We start from the raw sequence: 15,235 nt of genomic DNA on the forward strand, positions 1-15,235 counted from the left end.
TTTTTATTCGAGTTTTCAGCTAGAGCAATGATTTTTCGTATTTGGTGTTGAAATTCCCCTTACTTGTAGAATGCTCTCCTTGCATTCTTTGGTGAACCTAAGTCTAAGAACTTTCAATATTTCCTTCTTCTAGGCTTTAATGTTTTATTTTTGCTTGAGGACAAGCAAAAGCTTAAGTGTGGGGCAGTTTGATAAGTACTTGTGTATTAGTAATACGAAGTATTCTTTTCTTACAATGAACATTACTTTTATCAGATTGTAGCGCTAATATATGTGTATATGTTTTACTTTTGTGCATGTAGGGCTATGGAGACAAATATAGAGGAAGGAAGCCAAAGTAGATTGCGATTGCACTTTGTTGATGAGATCTTGGAGTAAATAAACATGAAAATACAAGTTGTGCTCGAAGATACATGAATGTGTGCCAATCTCCATGTGCTCAAGAAATTACATGGTTTGGAGTGGCACAAAGGCAGTCACATTTGCATATTTTGACTTGTGCAATGCTAGCAAGACCTTCATCAATGTTATCCCTGTTTGAAAAAGCAACGCGATCTATGGCATAGATGTGTGCCCGTTTATGTTGCCTCGATGAAAAGTGTGGATACGGGAGTGTTTTTGGTGGAGTACTATAGCAGGTTAATGTAGCAAATCATGGTAGCAATTTACTTTAGCAGTTATTATTCACAGACCACAGAAAATTAGATTCCTATAGATTCACAAGGGCGTGTGGAAATTCCACACACCCGTGTGGATTCCCGATTCCAGCTCTATATAAAGCCGTGACTTATACCGATTGGGGGATCCTTCTTTCCATCCTTTCTCCATATTTTCACCATCTTTGGAGGCACCCACGGCTAGGGTTTGGAGAGGCTTTGGCTAGCTCTTTGGAGAGATTTGACAGCCTTCGAGATAGCGTTCCTTTATAAGAGAGTTATTGGGGGAGTTTTCATCAGCACCGATTTAGAGAGGCGTGCCCTAGGCTTGACAAAGGAACCTTTAGAGAAGACACGACCACTCCACAAGACCATCAGCATGAACACTGAGGGGGTTTTATTCATGGATTGCATATCTTTACTTTTGATTTCATTATTGATTGTATTGTGCTCCATGGAGAGTTAAACCCTAGAGGGTACTTGGACTTGTAAACCCTAGGATACTATTGTTTCATTGACCTTTCATTATGCTTTCTTTAATTGATGTCTTTAATTGAGTTCCAATCTTGAATGCTTATTGAGTTGATTTTCCCTTAGAGTGACACTAGGGTTGAGAATTCATCTTGGTATCCTTTGTGGATGAGTGACACACCATGAGGATTAGACAATACTATATTGGAGAGGGTTGAGAGGGTGAGTCGAGATGTAGCAGAGTGTCCCCTTTTGATAAGTGCTTTAGTGAACATGTTCTTATACGTGTTTTACATGCATTGAGCATCATTTTATATATGGTTTATGTCTCATATCGTGTATTGGGTGTTCTTTTATGCATATAGGTTGTAGATACCATAAATGAGTAAAAGGGAGCAAAGATAGGATATAAAGACACAAGGTTTGGAGTTCTTGTGCAATTCAATGAGCAAGACATAAGAGGAATTCATGAACGTGAGGATGTGTGCCAACTTCCAAGCAAAGTCAAGTTAATTCACTATTTAGAAAGGCACGAAGGCAGTCACATTCTCAAATTCCTTCTCCTTGTGAAGATTTCAAGACCTCTCAAAGACGCGTCGATGAAGAAAAGTCTTATAGCCTACCACAAGATAATGTACCCGATTATGTACCCAGTTACTATAGCATACTGTAGCAAAGTTACTGTTCACATGACCGCGTGAAAATTCCTGCAACCCACGCGGGCGTGTGGAAAATCCACATGGGCATGTAGGGGCACGTGACAGATGCGATTTGGAGCTTATAAATAGCAGTTTTGCCCCCAATCTTTCTCATCTTTTGTGCGGTCCTTGAGGGGTGAGATGGCTATGGTTTGGAGAGGAGGTCTTTGCGTCTTTGGAGACGCTTTGTCACCAACTTTGATCAATTCCTCCTCTGTCATAGCATCAAGGAAGCCACCAGTGAACCTAGCTTTGGAGTGGGTCCTTCAAGACATCGAAGCTCTCCATCAAGGCCATCACCTTTCCTCTCCGGTATGATTTATCCTACCTCCATGTTCCAAAAGTTCCTTGAGGTCACTATAGAGTGAAGTGCTAAAAGACGAACTCTACTGGGGCTTAGTTGTACAAGAAGCAGAGTGACGCATTGAAGTAATCCTTAGTATCTTGGGCTTAATTGTGACTAGGGGTCTTTCGCCTAGACCAAAGGGTTAGATCTACATATAGGAATAGGGTTTATCACTTGGAGTCCTTAGAGCTTTATGCAACCTTGCATAGTGTGAGGCATTGAGACTGAGCGATTTCTTCACCGGGCTATACTGTAGGGTTAGTCACGATTGACCTTAGGTTTGGGCCCGTGTGATTTAGGATTTCCATGACTCATTATGCATCAATTAATAGACATAATTATTGGTTTTGCACTTGAAGCACTAGTCCCAGGGTGAGCAATGTCCGGGTACCTCATTTTCTGTTGATTATCTCTCCTATCATTTACTTGCGCTCTCCTTTCCTTTTCTTATTTCTATTTTCATTGATTCTTGTTCACACCACTATTGATTCATCTTCACTTTAGTTAGATATTAATCTTTGTGTTTCTGATCACTTTTCCATGTGGATAAGATAATCCACTCACCTGGGTATTATTACATCGACAAACCCGTACACTTGTGGTCAACACGCAAAGGGATTGTTGTTGTTGTTGGAAACCCGGTGGTGCCATAGCCTTCTGTTGCCCTTGATTACTCCAAGAAAGGTTAGGATAATTCCTCCACCCCGGATTGTAGGTATTGCTATACGGATTTCCTTGACCCCTCATTGTATTTCCTACAAAATCTACCTGTTCCACTGAAGTTGTACCACCAATAGCAATCGAGCAATTAGATGAAGCATGTCTTTCCCCACATCCAGTGTAACTCATCACTGCCACCAATCTAGGAGAAGTTAGAGTGTCTAACTTCTTGCTCAAAGACTCAACCTTGGCCGCCAATGATGTGATGGTATCTATCTAATGAAGTCCAGCTACCTTCTTCTTGTCTCGTGTGTTCCACTGATAACTGTTGATAGCCATCTCTTCAATGAGCTGTTAGCCTTCTTCGGGGGTCTTACTACCTAAGGTACCTCCTGCTGCAGCATCAAATAATTGCTTCATGCTTGGGTTCAAACCATTGTAAAAAGTATGGATAATCATCCAATCGGGGAACCCATGCTAAGGACATTTCCGCAAGATATCCTTGAACCTATCCCACATCTCAAAAAGAGACTCCAATTTTGATTGTACAAAAGAGGATATTTCATTCCTAGGCTTCATAGATTTTCCAAGAGTGAAATATCAGGCAAGGAAAACTTCTACCATCTCCTCCCAAGTAGTGATCGATACTCTAGGTAATGAATGTAGCCATTGCTTTCCTCTTCCCTTCAAGGAAAATGGGAAGGCCCTCAACTTGATAGCATCATCCATAACTCCATTAATCTTGATCATTTCGCACACATCTACAAAATTCTCGATGTGGTTATTCGGATCCTCATCGGCCAAACCATTAAATTGTGTTAACTGTTGTAACATCTGGATGAAGCTTGGTTTGAGCTCAAAACTCTGAGCTATAATCGGTGGCCGTTTAATACTAGACTGCATGCCAAGCACTATGGGTCTTGCATAATCTGAGAGTGTCCTCTGCCGCTCATACTGTTCTGCCATATTATTAGACCCTTCAATTTCTATCTCAACTTGATTTATCTATTCTTGTACAGGTTCTTTTCCCTATTTATGAGTTCTCCTTCCAATATCTGGATCATCTTCAACCAATGTCAAAGAGTTGCCTCAGGTCATAACCAGGAGTTACAATCAAAGAAAGAAAGAAAAACAAATCAAAAAGATGGAAGAAAAAGAAAGTGTGAAATAGAACAAGTAATGAATAGCTAAAATAGCAAAGTGCAAATGCTTCCAAAATGCCTACTCCCCGGCAGCAATACCAAAAACTTGATACACCCCTTATGTGTGTGTACCGCAAGTACATGAGTCATTGAAGTAATAAAATACCCCGGTGAGTGGGTAGTTGAATGCACAGGGAATAGTTTCTTGGAAACACAAGTATTGCCACTTAACTATGGTGAAACCCAAGTTGTAATGTTGATTCTAAGTGTCAACCTAAATAAAAGTAAAGAGAAAAGAGAACAGGTAAGAATAGGAAAGAGAGATAATCGATGATAAAATTTGATACTACGATAATGCTCACCCTAGTACTATGGTTTCAAGTGTAAGACTAACATTATGCCTCCTAGTTGAAGTTTAATGAGTCATGGCAATTGATAAGTGCTTGTGCGATATGAATGTGAAGCGTTCATTCCTTATGTTGAGCATTACTTTTCTCGGGGTTTTTTACATTAATATGTGTGTTTTTATGTTACTTTTATGCAGGTAGGGTTGTGAGGCCGAGTATGAATGAAATAGGCCAATGTGGATCATAATGCATCGATTTTGGAGGAGATCTTGCTAAGGTTCAAACGCGAAAACATAGGTCAGGTGTGAGATGCTAGAGTGTGTGCCAACCTTCTCATATTCGAGTGAGCACATTCATTTGGAGGGGCACAAAGGCAGTCACACTCGAGCATTTCGACTTATGCATATAATAACAAGAGATCCACCAACATGTACATCATTGAAGAAGCAAGTGATTCACGACGTAAACGTGTTCCCGTTTGCGTTACCCCAATGAAAGTATGGAATTCGAGAGTATTTCCGGCAGAGACTGTAGCAGGGTTCACAGCCGGCCGAGAAATCAGAGAACCAGAAAATCCACACGGGCGTGTGGAAATTATCCACGCCCGTGTGGAAATTTCACAGGGGCATGTGACATCATACACGCCCGTGTAGTCGCCCGATTCCAGCCATATTTAAAGTCGATTTCAGCCCTGATTTCATTATTCTTTTCTCCATCTTTTCCCCAACTTGCAAGAGAGTTTCAACTAGGGTTTCGAGGGGTATTGGCCAAGGTTTTGGAGAGGTTCTACGGCTCCGACATCGTTATTCCATTAGGAAGAAGGTTGGTAGAGGAGCTTCGATCGAGGCGTATCCTATACCGGACGAAGGAATCCTTGGACGACGAGTAGAGGACTTTCCACAAGACCATCGACACGACCATCGAGGGGGTTTCTTTATGGATTCATTACTTTTACATTCAATTTCTTTGATTGTACTTAGCTCCATGGAGAGCTAAACGCCTAGTGGGTACTTGGGTGATTGTGAACCCTAGGATGTACTCATTTCATTGAACTTCTTTATTATGCTTTCAATAAATTGATGTTTATTGTGAGTTCCAATCTTGAATGCTTGATTGTATGAACATTTCCCCTAGAGTGACACTAGGGTTGAGAGTTCTTGTTGGTAACCTTGTGAGTGTGTGACACACCACGAGCGTTAGACAAAGCTAGGTTGGAGAGGGTTGAGAGGGTGAGTCGAGAGGTACAGGAGCGTCCCCTTTCCTCTCCGACGTGATAGATTCTACCTCCGTTCCTTGAGTTCTTTGTGGCTATAATAGAGTGAATGGTCTAAGGGATGAACCTCCGCTGGGGCCTAGTTGCGCGTGCAATGGAGTGAAGCATTGAGGGGATCTTAGTATCTAGGGCTTAATTGTGGCTAGGGACCTTCCGCCTGGACCAAAGGGTTAGGTCTATAATTAGGAAGCGTTTGATCACTTGGAATCCCTAGAGCTCATTGCAACTTTATTCGAGTGTGAGGTTGAGAGGTTATTTAATCTCTCCTCCGGTTCATGAATAGAGTTAGGCATAGTTGACCTTAGATTTGGGACTATGTATGTAAGGATTTCCATGACTCACCATTGCATTGATTAGGAAGCATAATAGAGACTTCTTGCACTTGAAATGATTTTCCTAGGTGAAGCATCATCCGAGTACCCCATCTTTATCGATTGCCTTTCCCTTTTCTTTATTCTTGCTCTCTCACTTGTTTCTTTTATTATTGAGAATTGAATCAATTTCACACTAATCACTATTGATTTTCCACATAGCTAAGAACCAAATTAAGTATTTTCATTCCTTACTCCCTGTGGATTCAACCCCGCTCACCCGGGATTATTACTTCGATAAACCCGTGCACTTGCGGGATATACGCAAGGGGACCTTGTAAGTTTTTGGCGCCGTTGCCAGGGAGCTAGGCATTTAGAGATACTTTGCACTTTGTTTTCTTAGCTATTTCACTACACATTCTATTTCATATCTTCTTATTCCATCATTGCTCTAACCTTTCCTTATTTCTTTTTGCTGTAGAAAATGATTAACATGTTTGAATCATTTGACACTATCATGAGAATGGTTGAACACGTAGAGCAGAAAGTTCAAACAGTAGCATGGAATGATACATCGTGTTATTCCTATCATGGACAATGTACAACTCAACATCCCTTGGAAGAGTCGGTTGAAGAGTACATCACCAGGATTCAAGGGCAAAGCTGTGAGTTAGATAGTGTGATAAAGCAGTTTGAGGAATCCACGTCAGTGTCAATGAATGACCAATTTGATGACAGTATAGAAAGAATCCTTGCTAGGTTTGAGTCTTCCTATCAAGATCAGAGGTAAGAACTCTTTTCAGTTGGTGTTACTATCTCAAATTTGGAATTCTGTTGAATGGACAAGTTGACATCCATTGCAGACTGTAAAGAAATAGATCTCTAGGTGGATAAGGAAGAAAGTAAGTGTGAACATGAGGTGAATGATTTCGAGGAGATTGATAAATTGAAGGAGGGTAGCTTGTGGCCATCAATTGTCGAACCACCGGAACTTGAGCTTAAAACTCTTCCAGCACATTTGGAATATGCATTTCTAAAGGAAGACTCTAAACTCCCCGTAATCGTGGCGTCGAACTTATCTGCGGCGCAAAAGGATAAGCTTGTTAGCATGTTGAAAAAGCACAAATCGGCTATCGCATGGAAGATTTCCGACATTAAGGGTATAAACCCATCATTCTGCACTCATAAGATCCTAATGGAGGATGATTATAAATCTGTAATCCAACCTCAGCAAAGATTGAACCCGAATATCAAGGAGGTTGTTAAGGCGGAGGTAATAATACTTTTGCATGCAGGAATCATCTACCCCATATCCGACAGCAAGTGGGTGAGTCCGACCCAAGTTGTCCCGAAGAAAGGAGGAATAGCAGTAGTGAGGAATGAAAAGAATGAGTTAATCCCCATGAGGACAGTGACTGATTGGCGAGTCTGCATTGATTATAGAAGACTAAATGATGTCACTCGGAAAGATCACTTCCCTTTGCCCTTCATTGACCAAATGTTGGAGAGATTAGCAGGACATCATTTCTATTGTTTCCTTGATGGCATGTCTGGATACTTTCAAATTACGATAGCCCCAGAAGATCAGGAGAAAACCATATTTACTTGCCCTTATGGTACCTTTGCTTATAGAAGAATGCCTTTCGGGTTGTGTAATGCCCCTACAACATTTCAGCGTTGCATGACGGCCATTTTTGATGATTTTCTCGAAGATATTATGGAAGTTTTCATGGATGACTTTTCAGTGTTCAGGGACTCTTTTGATGCTTGCTTAAACAATTTGGAAAGAGTACTAGTGAGATGTGAAGAGACAAATCTCATCCTTAACTGGGAGAAGTGTCACTTTATGGTGCAAGAAGGCATCGTTCTTGGACATAAGATTTCTCAGGCAGGTATGGAGGCGGATAAGGTGAAGATTGAGATAATTGACAAACTTCCACCGCCTACGAATGTAAAAGGGATCCGCAGTTTCTTGGGTCATGCAGGTTTTTACAGAAGGTTTATTAAGGATTTTTCGAAAATCTCTCAACCGTTGACTAAACTTCTGGAAAAGGATACCCCTTTTGACTTCGGGAATGACTGTTTGAATGCATTCAATGTATTGAAAGAGAAGTTAGTGCAAGCACCAATCCTGACAACACCGAAGTGGGATGAGCCATTCGAAGTAATGTGTGATGCGAGTGATTATGCAGTGGGAGCGGTTTTAGGGCAGAGAAGAAATAAGCAATTTCAACCAATTTATTATGCTAGTAAGACCCTCACAAGTGCACAAGAGAATTACACCACTACTGAAAAGGAATTATTAGTAGTAGTGTATGCTTGTGATAAATTCAGACCATATCTCATCCTATCTAATGTCACCGTGTTCACAGATCATTCTGCACTCCGTTATCTCATGAACAAGGCAGATGCGAAGCCAAGATTGATTCGATGGATATTGTTATTGCAAGAATTTGATATGGAAATCAAAGATAAAAAGGGACGAGAGAATGTGGTTGTCGATCATTTATCGAGATTAGAAGGTTGTGAGGGGCAAGAACGAGCAAGCAAGGAAGTTAATGATTTCTTCCTCGAAGAACACTCGTATGCGATACGAGAATCGAATCGGAAAATACCCCCTGGTTTTGCGGATTTTTGCAAATTATCCGTCGAGAAAGGTATTGAAGCGTGGGCTTAAGCTTTTCAATGGAAGAAAAATTCTTCGATGATCTAAAAGAATTTCTTCCGGGAAGATCCGATACATGTTCCGTATTTGCATAGATCAGGTGGTGCGAAGGTGTGTTTCTAGGGGGGAAGGGAGGAACATCATTGCGCATTGTCACTCAGGCCCAGTGGGGAGGCACTATGCATCAAGTCAAACTGCAGAGAAGGTTCTAGGCTGCTGGGTTCTCTCGACCGACTTTTATTACAAAATGTTCATCAATTCGTTTTACGATGTGATAGTTGTCAAAGGGTCGGAAACTTATCACGAAGGGATGAGATGCCCTCAAAAATCCTATGCAATTTTTGCGAGGTATTTGATGTATGGGGAATTGATTTCATGGGACCATTTCCAAAATCCAATGGCAATCAATACATTTTGGTAGCAGTTGACTATGTTTCCAAGTGGGTGGAAGCCCAGGCTCTTCCAACTAATGATTCAAGAAGCTGTGGTAAAAATTTCTTAGAAGTTATTCAGCTCGATTCGAACTCCAAGAATTATCATTAGGGATCGGGGAACACACTTTTGTAACAGACAATTAGAGAGAGTGTTAAAGCGTTATGGAGTTCATCATCATCTTGCAACACCTTACCATCCACAAACGAGTGGGCAAGTGGAGGTTACAAACAGAGAGCTCAAGAGAATCTTGACCAAAACAGTGGATCAAGGTAAACGAGATTGGTCTGAAAGGTTGGACGACACGCTTTGGGGTCATAGAATAGCATACAAAACACCAATAGGGACCACTCCTTATAATTTGGTGTATGGAAAATCTTGCCATTTACCGGTGGAGTTAGAGCACAAAGCATATTGGGCAATTAAATTAATGAATTTCGACTTGTCCAAATCTGGAGAGCAACGAATATTACATCTCAATGAGCTAGATGAATGGAGGATGAAGGCATATGAGAATGCAAGGATATATAAGGAAATAATTCGGAAGTGGCATGACAAGCATATTAAAATCCCAAAAGACTTCAAAGTCGGCGATCAGGTGCTACTATTCAATTCCCGTCTACATTTATTCTCGGGGAAACTTAAATCAAGATGGACTGGTCCGTATACCATAACCAAAGTTTCACCTCATGGAGCCATTGGGATTAATCATTCAGAGAAGGGCACATTCAAGGTGAATGGACATAGGCTGAAACCATACCATGGCGGAGAGATTTGCAGTGATAATAGAGAAGTATTTTTTCTTGATGAACCCCCGTGAGGTAAGAAAGATACGTCAAGCTTAGTGACGTTAAACAAGCGCTTCTTGGGAGGCAACCCAAGTGTTTACTGTTTTCGTGCCTTTTAGTTTAGTTTGTTTGCATGAATAAATTGTTAAGTGTTGGTGTTTAAATTTTTGAGTGCTTGTGCTGCGATTTTATTGTGGGTTTTAAAGGAATTCATTGTGTGTTTTGTTGCGAATTGGCGAAACTTGGTCGTTTGAGTTCTATTTTTGTGTTTTTATCTGGTAAATTTGGCATAATATGGCAGTCTCTGAGTGTGTCAGGATGTTCAGAATATTTTTGCAGAGCCTGCATGTTTTTCTAAGTCATCCAGAGAAAACACACGGGCATGTGGAAATTCCACACGCCCGTGGATGGGTACTGCGAGCTCATCCAGAGAAGGCACAGGGGCATGCGGCTGCCCCTATGGACGACCATGCGACTAGCGCACCCCCGTGGGTAATTTCCGCACGGGCGTGCGAATTCCTGCAGAGTTGGGTAGTTTTTTCCGAGAGCACACAAGGGCGTGGACTCACCCCTGTGGGTGACCTCGTGAACCACATACTGGCGTGGGTCATTTCCGCACGCCCGTCCGAATCTCTGCAGGTTGCTTTCTCCATCCCGAGAAAATACAGGGGCGTGCGGCTGTCCCCTGTGAGTTCGGCATGTGAATGTCCACGCCCATGCGAAAATTCCGCACGGGCGTGTATAATTTTTCTCGGATATCCAGTAAGGCCACAAGGGCGTGCCTCCGCCCCTGTGAATCCGTTATTTGCGAGCGCACGGGCGTGGACGACTCCCGCACGCCCGTGTGGTTCGTCAGGATTTAAAAGGACCATCCGCTCTCCTAATACAAGAGTCACACCCTTCTCCTCAAATAACCCTAAACCAATCAAAGAGCATTTTTCTGACATTCTTGTCCCTTGCTACTGTCGTCTTCGCGTCGATTGATAGAGCATTGTGTGGATTGTAGGAGTGTTTACGTGCACTTCATTGGTAAGCCTTGATTTCCTCTCTTCTTCGATTTCGTTGGATTCTAACTGATTATCTGCGATTGAAATGGTTAATACGCATCATTTTCTTGCTAAACTGATTATAATTTGTTTCTAAGACGATATGGAAGTGAAACAGTGAGGTGGCATGGAGATTAGCTACAAGGGGCGTGCGGTTTCCACGCCCCGTGGAAGCGTACGGGCGTGCGGAATTTCCGCACGACCGTGTGTTCTCATTTTTTTTTTCTGCAGTTTGAATGGACCTGATGGATTTTCCTTTTCTAATACATGCAACCATGGCTACCAAATCAAAGAAAACAGTTGCTAAGCGGCCTCGAAAGCCTGCCCCTGAACCGGAAGTTATGGAATTCACACTACCGGTGCATCAAGCTCGATTTAAGCGGTTAGAGAAGCTTAAGTTTGGTCAAACGCGAATCCCAGATATTGAGTTACTTAGGAAGGTACAACTAGCAGATGATATAGCTGACGAGGTCGAGAAATTATTATTGGTAGGTAATTGGCACAAGTTACTGAACATTCGTGACCCTGCTATCCGCACACTTACTTTGGAGGTGCTTGCTTCATTTGAGTTCGACCGCTCTTATGCTTATTTTGATAGTGTCGACGCGATTCAGTTTAGAGCTTTTGGCCAGCATCATAGTATGCGTGTCACACAGTTTTCTACTAGACTTGGTCTATATGATGACGAATATACTGAAACTGAGGAGTATGAGAACCTTCCAATTGACATGACGGGTTTATCTCCCATTAAGGCGTATTCATTATTATGTGGAAAGGGGCGTTATGAACTAGGAGTGTCTAAGGCTTCATGTTTATCTCGACCCAGTTATAGATATCTTCACGCCATCATAAGCAGGTCAGTAAATGGGCGTGGTGATAGTACGGGAGTCATCAATAAGCAAGAGCTTCTGTACTTGTTCTCCATGGTTCGGAACGAACTGGTTCATCTGGGACACATTTTAGCAGAGTATTTGAAGCATCAAGGACAATATCCTCGATTGGGTGTCATCTTCTCAGGTCCATATATTACCAGACTCATTGTGGGGATGGGTTTGCAAGACAAAATCAGCGGAACCGAGAAAGTGATAATACCAGTACCACTTGGGTTAGAGACCATGAGGCTCATGGGGTTGATCCGAAAATATTCAAATGGTGTATATGTGTTGAACATACCATTCGAAGATGAAGCTAGGGTATCTCAGTCCGTTCCCGAGCTACAACCAACACCGATGGAGACCGAGACACCCCCCGCGGCAGAGGAACCACCCCCCGTGAGTATAGTTCCACCATCTCGAGCCCATGATCGTTTTGAGAGGCTTGAGAGCGCCGTGGGAGTGGTACGGACAGAGGTGGCTGAAGCTCGAGCAGAGATCGCCGAGATTAGGGCTACGCAGGCCACTTAGTACACAGAGTTCATGGCACGTTTCGACATATTACAGCAGATCCTAGAGTAAGACGTTGCCTCATCATTTGTCCTGCAGCCGAGGACTCCTCCAGCACCTCCATCCTCAACCCCAGCGCCTACATCAGAGGACCCACTATATGCTTCCACTTCCGTAGCAGCAGCAGCAGAGCCCGAGAGTGACTTCGACACTTGACCTTTCTTTTACTTTCATGCATTTTACTTTATCTTATTTTCTTGTTTTTAGACTTGTTCACTCGAGAAAGGATTTTTCCTTACGAGTTTATGTTATTTTGCATTATCGAGTTGTATTCATTGCTTCATCTTTTTATACACTCGAGTTATTTTTTGTTTTTTTCTTGAGCTTCATTTGAACCCCCCTCGTGTATGCGTGCGAGATGGTCTTGTATTCTTGGAAATTGAGACTTAGTCATGGGCACGGCCAAGGTGCTGGCACTTGGCGTGCGAAAGCTTTCACTAAACCCATTGGAACATTACTCCCAATGAATTAGCTTCATCAAACGCAACACTAGGAGTCAGGGGAGTATTGTTTTGATTGCTTCTCCCACATCTATTTTTCAATGATATATTTTGAGTGAGCTTGCATGTGTACATTGAGGACAATGTACAACTTAAAGTGTGGGGGAGTTTCATAATGCACACATCGTTTCTATTGTTCTTGATTGATATATGCTCCACATAGCCAATGGCGGTTCACCTTAGTTGCAATGTTTGTATTCTTAAGTCTAGGAGAATTGTTAACATTGAATGTTTTTTCATGCTCTAGTTCTTGCTTGAATTTTTAGGAATTTTTGCCCAATTTACACTTAGTGCACTACTCACTCTTTGAACTCTATTGGAAACTCATGTTTGATGTTAAAGGGACTAGTTAGGTTTACTTGTTTTGAAAAAAAATATGGAAAAATGAAAAAAAGGAACAAAATAGTTTTTTTTTTATTTGTATTTGTTGGGTGGAAAGAGCTACCACCTACGAAGTATGAAGCTACTCTCACAAGTCGGATACTAGTTATGCCCTAATGAGAGAAAGAGCTATCTCATAGGATGAGTGAAAGCTACCACCCGGGTGAAAGAGCTACCACCTCGAAAAGTGTGAAAGCCACCTTAGCGGCCACTTTGGAAGGGCTACCTTAGAGGATGTGAAGCTACTACCATCTTTTTAAAATTTTTTTATCACTTGTGTAGATAAATAAGTCCCTTGCACTTAGAACTTTGAGGAGTATAATTTGGGGTGTTTTGAGTGAGTTCACACACTTACACGAAATTCGGGTTTGTTATCCTTTTTGATTCAAGTTTTTAGCTAGAGCATTGATTTTTTCGTATTTAGTGTTGAAATTTTCCTTACTTGTAGAATGCTATCTTTGTATACTTTGGTGAACCTAAGGCCAAGCACTTTCAACAATTTCTTCATTGATGTACAAAATGTTTTAATGTTTGCTTGAGGACAAGCAAAAGCTTAAGTGTGGGGGAGTTTGATAAGTGCTTGTGCGATATGAATGCGAAGGGTTCATTCCTTATGTTAAGCAATACTTTTCTCAGGTTTTTACATTAATATGTGTGTTTTTATGTTACTTTTATGCAGGTAGGGTTGTGAGGCCGAGTATGAATGAAATAGGCTAATGTGGATCATAATGCACCGATTTTGGAGGAGATCTTGCTAAGGTTCAAACACGAAGACATAGGTCAGGTGTGAGATGCTAGAGTGTGTGCCAACCTCCTCATATTCGAGTGAGCACATTCATTTGGAGGGGCACAAAAGGCGATCCTGCTGTAGCAGAAACAACATCGTAAAGTCATCTGTAGGGAGCACCATCCCAGACCCGGCCGAGAAATCAGAGAAACAGAGAATCCACACGGGCGTGCGGAAATTATCGACGCCCATGTGGAAATTCAACAGGGGTGTGTGACATCATACACGCCCGTGTAGTCGCCGATTCTAGCCCTATTTAAAGACGATTTCAGCCCCGATTTCAGTATTCATTTCTCCATCTTTTCCCCAACTTGTGAGAGGGTTTTGAGGGGTATTGGCCAAGAATTTGGAGAGGTTCTACGGCTCTGACATCGTGATTCCATTAGGAAGAAGGTTGGTAGGGAGCTTCGATGGGCGTATCCTATACTGGGACGAAGGAATCCTTGGACGACGAGTAGAGGACTTTCCCACAAGACCATCGACACGACCATCGAGGGGTTTCTTTATGGATTCATTGCTTTTACATTCAATTTCTTTTGATTGTACTTAGCTCCATGGAGAGCTAAACCCCTAGTAGGGTACTTGGGTGATTGTGAACCCTAGGATGTACTACGTTTTCATTGAACTTCTTTATTATGCTTTTCAATAAATTGATGTTTATTGTGAGTTCCAACCTTGAATGCTTGATTGTATGAACATTTCCCCTAGAGTGACACTACGGTTGAGAGTTCTTGTTGGTAACCTTGTGAGTGAGTGACACACTACGAGCATTAGACAAAGCTAGGTTGGAGAGGGTTTAGATGGTGAGTCGCGAGAGTGCAGAGGAGCGTCCCCTTTCCCCTCCGGCGTGATAGATTCTACCTCCGTTCCTTGAGTTCTTTGCGGCTATAATAGAGTGAATGGTCTAAGGGATGAACCTCCGCTGGGGCCTAGTTGCGCGTACAATGGAGTGAACCGTTGAGGGGATCTTAGTATATAGGGCTTAATTGTGGCTAGGGACCTTCCGCCTGGACCAAAGGGTTAGGTCTATAATTAGGAAGTGATTTATCACTTGGAATCCCTAGAGCTCATTGCAACTTTATTCGAGTGCGAGGTTGAGAGGTTATTTAATCTCTCCTCCGGGACATGAATAGAGTTAGGCATAGTTGACCTTAGATTTGGGACTATGTATGTAAGGATTTCCACGACTCACCATTGCATTGATTAGGAAGCATAATAAGAGTTCTTGCACTTGAAACGATTTTTCCTAGGTGAAGCATCATCCGAGTACCCCATCTTTATCGATTGCCT

At 42.1% G+C, this 15,235-nt stretch overlaps 1 non-coding gene across 1 annotated transcript; it reads left to right on the forward strand.

The window, feature by feature from the left end:
• The first annotated feature begins 3,300 nt into the window (after positions 1–3,300).
• On the forward strand, positions 3,301–3,406 carry LOC120271275. Its single transcript, XR_005539893.1, has one exon. It is a non-coding gene; the product is annotated as a small nucleolar RNA R71 (small nucleolar RNA).
• The last annotated feature ends 11,829 nt before the right edge of the window (positions 3,407–15,235 follow it).

Source organism: Dioscorea cayenensis, chromosome 10 (genome assembly GCF_009730915.1).
Source record: "Dioscorea cayenensis subsp. rotundata cultivar TDr96_F1 chromosome 10, TDr96_F1_v2_PseudoChromosome.rev07_lg8_w22 25.fasta, whole genome shotgun sequence".
Lineage (NCBI taxonomy): Eukaryota > Viridiplantae > Streptophyta > Magnoliopsida > Dioscoreales > Dioscoreaceae > Dioscorea > Dioscorea cayenensis.